This window comes from Oncorhynchus clarkii, chromosome 9 (genome assembly GCF_045791955.1).
Source record: "Oncorhynchus clarkii lewisi isolate Uvic-CL-2024 chromosome 9, UVic_Ocla_1.0, whole genome shotgun sequence".
Taxonomy (NCBI): Eukaryota; Metazoa; Chordata; class Actinopteri; order Salmoniformes; family Salmonidae; genus Oncorhynchus; species Oncorhynchus clarkii.
This window is the reverse complement of record NC_092155.1, coordinates 31,289,797-31,299,069: the sequence shown is the minus strand read 5'-3', so window position 1 is coordinate 31,299,069 and position 9,273 is coordinate 31,289,797. Positions and strand designations below refer to the sequence as shown.

General features: G+C 39.7%; 1 long non-coding RNA gene across 1 annotated transcript; it reads right to left on the bottom strand.

Annotated features, from left to right (window-relative positions):
- Window positions 1-1,389: 1,389 nt before the first annotated feature.
- On the bottom strand, window positions 1,390-6,648 carry LOC139417204 (uncharacterized). Its single transcript, XR_011635166.1, has 3 exons — window positions 6,580-6,648; window positions 6,094-6,226; window positions 1,390-5,371 (listed from the first exon to the last, which is right to left on the bottom strand). It is a non-coding gene; the product is annotated as an uncharacterized lncRNA (long non-coding RNA).
- Between the last annotated feature and the right edge of the window lie 2,625 nt (window positions 6,649-9,273).

Genomic DNA, 9,273 nt, shown 5'->3' with positions numbered 1-9,273 from the left:
GAATATTTTGACAGTTTTGGAAACTTTAGAGTGTTTTGCATATTGCATATTCTAGTTTCTGGGCCTGAGAAATAGGCAGTTTAAAATGGATACGTTTTTTAGCCAAAAACGAAAATCCTGACCCCTACATTCAAGAAGTTAAACCTTTTACAATGAAGATCTGTGAAGTTATTCGGATTTTTACGAATTATCCTTGAAAGACAGGGTCCTGAAAAAGGGACGTTTCTTTTTCTGCTGAGTTTATGTCATACATTGCCACAACTGTTCCTGCATACCGCTATGCAAACTCACCTCGGTCGACAGAGCAAATAAACTTTGTCTTGAATACAAGCCATGTCTACTTATTTTCTATATTGACAGACTAATCTGTTTTATTGAAACATGTTTACTTGCCAACAAGTTAATGTTTAAATGATACACCAACTCCCTGCATTATTTGTATTAGAGGTAAGAATGTAGCTAGTTTATCCAAATACATTTCATGAATATAACAATAAATTGAGTCAACACTTTTTTGGTTTCTGGTGCAGCCGGAATCATTTAGTCACTTGTCAATAAAAAAATATTATATAAAACCCCATTACACTGAGTGTACAAAACATTAGGAACACCTAGGGCCGTTGCGGTGACATTTTACAGAGACACCGGCAGTCATGACTCATGACCGCAGTAAAATCCCACATGACCGCTGAGTCATGGTAATCTCCTCTAATGGACTCTGGACATGAAATGGTAGTACCCAACTCACTAATGACCATCCGCTAATGGCCAGGGGCATAATTTATTACCCTTGCATACATTTTACACTAAATATCTGTGTGCCCCATTTCTGAAAAGGCTGTGCACACACAAAAATAATTGAGATTTATAAACTTGGCACACGCCATATATACACTATATACACAAAAGTATGTGGACACCCCTTCAAATTAGTGGATTTGGCTATTTCAGCCACACCTGTTACTGACAGGTGTATACAATTGAGAACACAGCTATGCAACCTCCATAGACAAACAGTAGAATGGCCTTACTGAAGAGCTCAGTGACTTTCAACGTGGCAGCGTCATAGGATGCAACCTTTCCAACAAGTCAGTTTGGCAAATTTCTGGCCTGCTAAAACTGCCCTGGTCAACTGTAAGTGATGGTATTGTGAAGCGGAAACTACTAATAGCAACAACGGCTCAGCCGCGAAGTGGTAGGCCACACGAGCCTACTTTAGAAAACCTTTAAATTATAATAGCCTATCTAATTGGCCCAATTAAATGAGAGATGCTAATGGATAATTTGTTCTATGTCTACTTCGGGAACTCATCATGGCCATAAAAGCAGAGGAATGTATTATGCAATGGTTATGATCTACGGTACCAGACAAAAGTTAAGACACACTCATTCAAGGGTTTTTCTTTATTTTTACTATTTTCTACACTGTAGAATAATAGTGAAGACATCAAAACTATGAAATAACACACATGGAATCATGTAGCAACAAAAAAAGTGTTTAAATTGAAAAATATGTTATACAGTGGGGCAAAAAAGTATTTAATCAGCCACCAATTGTGCAAGTTCTCCCACTTAAAAAGATGAGAGAGGCCTGTAATTTTCATCATAGGTACACTTCAACTATGACAGACAAAATGAGAATAAAAAATCCAGAAAATCACATTGTATGATTTTTAATGAATTTATTTGCAAATTATGGTGGAAAATATGTAGTTTCTAGTGGTATTTATGTCCGCTGCGTTATGCTAATTCGTTTGAGGCTATGATTACGATCGCGGATCCGGGATTGCTCGTCGCAAGAGGTTAATTAAGTAAGGAGGTAAGCCAATAAATAGGCCTAGCAAAGACTGGCAAAGTATTTACAAATTAGCAATTAACACTGGAGTGATAGATGTGCAGATGAGGATGTGCAAGTAGAAATACTGGTGTGCATAAGAGCAGAAAAACAAAAACAAATATGGGATGAGGTAGGTATTTGCTTGGATGGGCTATTTACAGATGTGCTGTGTACAGCTGCAGCGATCGGTAAGCTGCTCTGACAGCTGATGGTTTAAAGTTAGTAAGGGAGATATGAGTCTCCAACTTCAGTGATTTTTGCAATTCGTTCCAGTCATTGGCAGCAGAGAACTGTAAGGAAAGGCGGCCAAAGTAGGTGGCTTTGGGGACGACCAATGAAATACACCTGCTGGAGCACGTGTTACAGGTGGGTGTTGCTATGGTGACCAGTGAGCTGAGATAAGCCGGAGCTTTACCTAGCAAAGACTTATAGATGACTTGGAGCCTGTGGGTTTGGCGACAAATATGTAGCGAGGACCAGCCAACGAGAGCATACAGGTCGCAGTGGTGGGTAGTATATGGGGATTTGGTGACAAAACGGATGGCATTGTGATAGACAACATCCAATTCGCTGAGTAGAGTGTTGGAAGCTATTTTGTAAATGACATCGCCGAAGTCAAGGATCGGTAGCATAGTCAGTTTATGAAGGTATGTTCTCACTAACGCAAATTATTGCATCTTATTTTTATACAATTTTTTGGTTATGAATAAGGGAGTAATCATATATTCCCCATTTACACAAGGCTACTACTAGGCTTTTGCTTTCTTGCAATGCAATACTTCAACCACTAGAAACAGTGCATACGCATGGTCTAAAGTCTGTGGGAGGATAAGCACATTTGTCACGTATTTTGTCCCTCTAACCACTCTGACATCAAATCAAATACAATTGAAAATCACATCAAACACTTGTCATCAAAACAGTATCATGCTTTTAAAGCTCAACTCACTCTCATTGATCAATTTGAAGAAAGAAGTTCAATAACAGGCTGGAAAACATGTTCATTGTGGATGTTGTTTCAAAGCCTAAAATAACGAAAGTGCATTCGAAGGTGATGATTAATTCAAAAAACCCATATGCATAGGGATTTATATGAGCCCGACAGAAAAAAAATAGAATTAAAATAAAAATTGTGCCATTATAAAATACATAGCCTACCGCATTATACTCAATGCTGATTTTTTAAAATCATTTAAATGTATTTGGTACATTATTGGTTTGGCCTATACTCCTAAATTAAATTAATTTTATGAATCACCTTTGAGTGTGGACTGTATTATTACACACACTGGATGGGCTGGTTACCTTATGCTACTCTCCAAAGGTTCTATCCATGAGTTTGGGAGAGAACTTATAGGTAGGTAAGGGATGGGCAACTGGCGGTCCGAGTCCTCCCTTTTGAAGGCCCACGGACGAATTTCACAAAAATTAAATTAAATTGGAGGTATAGATGTGGGTATGCAGCCCCATGAGCCACTGCGGCCCCTCATGATGAGTTCCGTTTTTGTGGCTCCCACCCCCATCAAAGTTGCCCATCCCTGTCTAGGCCAGGGGTTCACAAACTTGGAGAACATCCCGCGCCCCCCCTGCACGCATGCACCACGTTTTTTTCTATGGGCACGAGCACTGTTTATGACACAATCTGTTCACACCCCTCTTGTTGGTGGAGAGAAATTAGCAATTTTATTTCCTGCAATTACACACAATTTGTCATGTGGTGCAAAGCACTATTTGCAGTTTAAAAGCACATTTTCTTGCAATACTATACATTTTGCCATGTCTAATGCTTCTTGTGTAATTTGAGTGACTAAAAAATGAATGCCTTTTTTTGTCACTCATTTTTGTCACGCAGCGGTCTAAGACACTGCATCACAGCGCTAGAGGCATCACTACAGACCCGGGTTAGATCTCGGGCTGTATCACAACCGGCTGTGATCGGGAGTCCGATAGGGCGGCGCACAATTGGCCCAGTGTCATCCGGGTTAGGCGACGGTTTGCCGGGAGGCGCTTTACTTGGCTCATCGCGTTCTAGTGACTCCTTGTGGCTGGCCGGGTGCCTGCAGGCTGACTAGGACGTCAGTTGAATGGCGCTTCCTCCGGAACATTGGTGCGGCTGGCTTCTTGATCAAGCAGGCGGGTGCTAAGAAGCGTGGTTTCGGGGGACGCATCACTCGACCGTCGCCTCCCGAGCCCGTTGGGGAATTGCAGCAATGAGACAAGATCAAAATTGGGGACAAAGAGGGGGGGTAAAATACAAAAAGTAAATAGATATAAATGAGTGACAAAAAAATGACAACAATATCTATGGGCTAAAAAACCTAGATAAGAAAACATTAGCTGACATAGGCTAGTTGATTTATGAAAAGTTAGAAATAGCACTAAGGTATGCAATGACTAACATGACAAGAGGAACTGATGTTACGCTAAACAATTTCAAATTTGCTCCTTGTGCATTCGACTATTACGACTTTCAAGAAAAATTTTAAAGCTGGACTGTGTTCCATTATTATATATATTTTTTCCATTTGGGAGGTGGGGGATCCCCGTGCCCCCCTTGCTGACCCATCGCACCCCCCCCCCCTAGGGGGCATGTCCCACAGTTTGGGAACCACTGGTCTAGGCAACGCTGTTGGTTCATTGATTGTGCAGAGCGGCTAACGGAGTTATTCTAAAATTAAATTCCATTTGTATTTTGAATAGCCAGGTAATAGGCCATTTTTTAAAAATATTTTCCTAATTAATAGGCTGACGGATTACCTTTAGCTACACAATATCTCACCACAAGCGATCTCCTTCATTAGATTTCGTGCACCAGCTGTTGTTTACAAATATACATAGATCGCCACCCTTGTCTTACCAGAGGCGGCTGTCCTATTCTGCCGATACAGCTTAAAACCCGCCAGCTGTATGTTATTCATGTAGTCGTTCAGCCATGACTAAGTGAAACATAAGATATTACATTTTTTTATGTCCCGTTGGTAGAATATACGGGACCATAGTTTGTCTATTTTATTATCCAATGATTGAACGTTGGCTAATAGGACCGACGGTAAAGGCAGATTACCCACTCTTTCTCTTGTGAATTATGTGGATGAGGGTAAATCCTGTCTGAAGTAAATCCTTTGTGTCTGACTTGTTAAACATATGTATGTTAAACATATGTACAAGAGCTAGCAATATCTTTACCACAATGTCATTGTGAGCATGCTAGGTATTCTATATTATACTACAACATCAGTCTAACTGAATAGGGATGTTGTGTTGGTTTAATGTTCCAGAATGTTCTTCAGCTGGTGAACCTTGTCTTGTGTTGGGTCATGGCAGCGGGTTTAGCAGGCTCTGGCACTGTGGCGATGTTGGCAGGGATGTTGAGTTTGGGGAGCTGTGACTCTGGCTCCTTGTAGACAACTCTCTGGTCCTTTCTTTGCTCCACAGTCAGGTGGACAAGTCTCTCCCTAAAGTAGTGGGTTCTGGGCTCGTACACCTTCTTAACCACCCACCTCTTGCAGAAGATTTGTTTGTACTGCAAGTCTCCTGGAAAGAAACGTAGACTGATCATGTGGATGTGTAAAACATGAAGGCTGATCACGAGGATGTGTAACCATACAAGAAACTTTTGCTGTGACGATACCAGTATTGCAATATTTTTTCCATGGCAAAAATTAAAACACGAAGCAGGCCGTGTTTTAACTAAACTATTTGTTCCTTTAAAAACCTGCTGTATGTAAAACATTGTGTGCTTTAGCTTGGAAAATAAATACATATGACTCTGGGTGACAACATAATGTTTCCAACAATAGGGCTGTTTTCCTAAAGAAGTTAAATCCACTTTGTGTTTTGTTTCCTTGCCATGTCAATGACGAGTATCGCGATACTAGTATCGTCCCGGCCCCACAAGAAACCATGTTCATCTGCAAACAAAAAAGGGTACAGTAGACTGAGGTGTGTGTTGTTACACTCAGAGTCAATAATGGGACATTGAGATGGGCTGTTAGCAACAATGTGAAAAGTTTGAGGGGGTCTTGACAGTATAGTTCTGTATTGTTGTGTATGCGCACCTACAGTTGTGCTGTTGAGTAGACCAGTACTGTCAACAATAGAGAGAACAGGCTAAAAGAGTATACTATACTCTACTATATGCCTCCATGCCAAATATCTGCAAGGGTGTGAAAAGTTTGAGGAGCACTTGGCTTGTAGACATTTTATTGTATCGGTGATTTTGTTTTCTCAAGAGGGTATTGTGCTTTCATAAATACCTCTGGCTGTCCCCGGCTTGTTTCCGAGTCAGATTATGTTGAGCTTGAGCTTGTTCCCAGCTGAAAGCTTTCATCCAATGGGTCTACTGTTAAAGCTGGTGGAGAGGTTGTCATCATCAGCAGCAGGATTAGTCTGTAGGACACAGTAATTAGTCAGTGATTGGCCAATATTTGACTACTCTGTCCCCATCAATACACACTCAAACAAGGTACTACATCCACCTCATGTCAATAGATCATGCATACCAACCTTCACACACAGTACCCACATCTAACAGACATTAGTCAGTCAACCAAACCATCCCCTCCTTGCTAATACCTCCTTTTATGCATGAACAATCAACTAATCCTCCATAATACAGAGAAAACTACAGTAGAAGTTGTAGCCTACTTGTAAATACAACAACAAGGACCATGTTTATGCTTAGCTCCTGTATATGTATTTGTTAATCATATAATCATGGGAGATTTAGAAAGATGACTTACACTAGTTCCTGGTGCTGAGCTTGATGTTGATGCTGCTGCAGATGTTGATTGAATCAGACTCGAAATAGAACTCATAGCCACCTTTGCCTCTGCGGTAGTTAGTTAGCTAGCTAGATATTAGTTAGATAGGCTGCAGCTAATGTAACCTAACAAAGCTAACGTTAGCTTGCGAACTTAAAAATCACATCGCAAGATAGCAGCTGGCTAATTACATTGATTTTCTCTGGAATGTCAGCAAGCATATTATGAAAGCTAGTGAGCTCTATTTTGGATTACATAAACAGATGTAGTTCACTAGCTAGTTAGCTACGTTACCTCAGCTCGATTTATTTTCTGCTGCACTTATGTTGGCTGATGGATGCCTTCCTCTTTGAAGTGAAGGGGAAAATCGATGGATTAGCATGACTTTTCAACGTTCGGTGACCTGGCATCAGTTTCTAAATCCTCTGGTTGAAAGTGCTCGCAAAAACAGACATGTTCACCTTCACGGGCAATACTAACTATGTCCTGAAATCGCTATGAATTCTGGATATTGCGGTTTGCTTACAACCAGGAAATGTAGATGGCCGGTTTCTACCGGTGAGATGCAGAAACTGTCGTATTTGCGTGTACAGCAGTGAGAAAATTATCGATTTTTTATGAGAATTGTTAATAACATATTAGTGCCTTCTGAAAGTATTCATACCCCTTGACTTTATAACACTTTTTGTTGTGATACAACCTAAACTGAAAATGGATTGAATTGAGATTTTTTAATACTGGCCTACACACATTACCCATAATGAACAAGTAGAATTATGTTTTGGTCTTTTTTTAAACAAATTAATAAAAATGAAAGTTTTGATTCAATAAGTATGCAACCCTTTTGCAGGTAGCCTAGTGGTTAGAACATTGGGCCAGTAACCGAATGGTTGCTGGATTGAATCCCTGAGCTGACAAGGTGAACATCTGTCGTTCTGCCCCTCAACAAGGCAGTTAACCCACTGTTCTCCGGTAGGCTGTCATTGTAAATAAGAATTTGTTCTCAACTGACTTGCCCAGTTAAGTAAAAAAAAAAAAAGTTCAGGAGGAAAAATGTGCTTAACAACTCACATAATAACTTGCATGGACTCACTCTGTGAGCAATAAGTGTTTAACATTATTTATTTTTTATGTCTACCTCATCTCTGTACCTCACAAATACCTCACAAATACAATTATCTGTAAGGTACCCAGTACACCCAATACACCCAGTCACTACAAAGATACAGGTGTCCGCACGGGGATTTCACCATGAGGCCAAAGGTGACCTTAAAACAGTCACAGAGTTTAATGGCTTTGATAGGAGAAAATGGAGGATGGATCAAAAACATTGTAGTTACTCCACAATACTAACCTAATTGACAGAGTGAAAAGGAAGCCTTTATAGAATGGTATTATTCCAAAACATGCATAATGTTTGCAACAAGGCACTAAAGTAATACTACAAAGAATGTGGCAAAGCAATTCACTATTTGTCCTACAAAGTGTTAAGTTTGGGGCAAATCCAATACAACACATTACTGAGTACCACTCTCCATATTTCAAGCATAGTGGTGGCTGTGTCATATTATGGGTATGCTTGTAATCGTTAAACACTGGGTTATTCAGGATAAAAAGAAACAGAATGGAGCTAAGTAAAGGCAAAATTCTAGAGGATAACGTACAACCAATTTGACAGAGCTTGAAGAATTTTGAAAAGAATATCAGGCAAATGTTGCACAATCCAGGTCTGGAAAGCTCTAAGAGACTCTCCCCAGAAACACTCTCAGCTGTAATCGCTAAAAAAGTGCTTCTACAAAGTATTGACCCAGAGGTGTGAATATTATATTAAATTAGATCTTTCTGTATTTCAGTTTTAAAACATTTGCCAAAACGTCTAAAAATGTGTTTTCCCTTTGTCATGATGGTGTGTATATAAACTCAGCAAAAAAAGAAACATCCTTTTTCAGGACCCTATCTTTCAAAGATAATTCGAAAAATCCAAATTTCTTCACAGATCTTCATTGTAAAGTTTTTAAACACTGTTTCCCATGCTTGTTCAATGAACCATAAACAATTAATAGTCATGCCTCCCCCGTCTGTAAGCTGTTAGTGTCTTAACGACCATTCCACAGGTTCATTAATTGTTCATGGTTCATTGAACAAGCATGGTAAACAGTGTTTAACCCCTTTTCAATGAAGATCTGTGAAGTTATTTGGATTTTTACAAATTGTCTTTGAAAGACAGGGTCCTGAAAAGGGGACTTTTTTTCTGCAGAGTTTGCAAAGTATTGACTTAGGGTTGTGAATACTTATGTAAATGAGATATTTCTGCATTTCATTGTCAAAAAATGTGCAAAAATGTCTAAAAACATGTTTTCAGTTTGTCGTTATAGGGTATTGTGTGTAGATGGTTGATAAAGAAAAAACACAACAAATTGTGGAGTAAGTCAAGAGGTATGAATACTTTGTGAATGCACGTCACATGATAAATATTACCACACTACAGAGCTGGTTGATTGTGACCTGTACAGCCAAATCCCCTGGCTCTGCCCGAATGGGCATCGCCATGGACTGCAAACCCTGACGGGTGATTAATGCTTGAATAACACACTGGGCAAGAGGGGAAGGAAAGAGAGATTGGCATATCAACAAGAGATTAAATAAATGTACACTACAGTTCAAAAGTTTGGG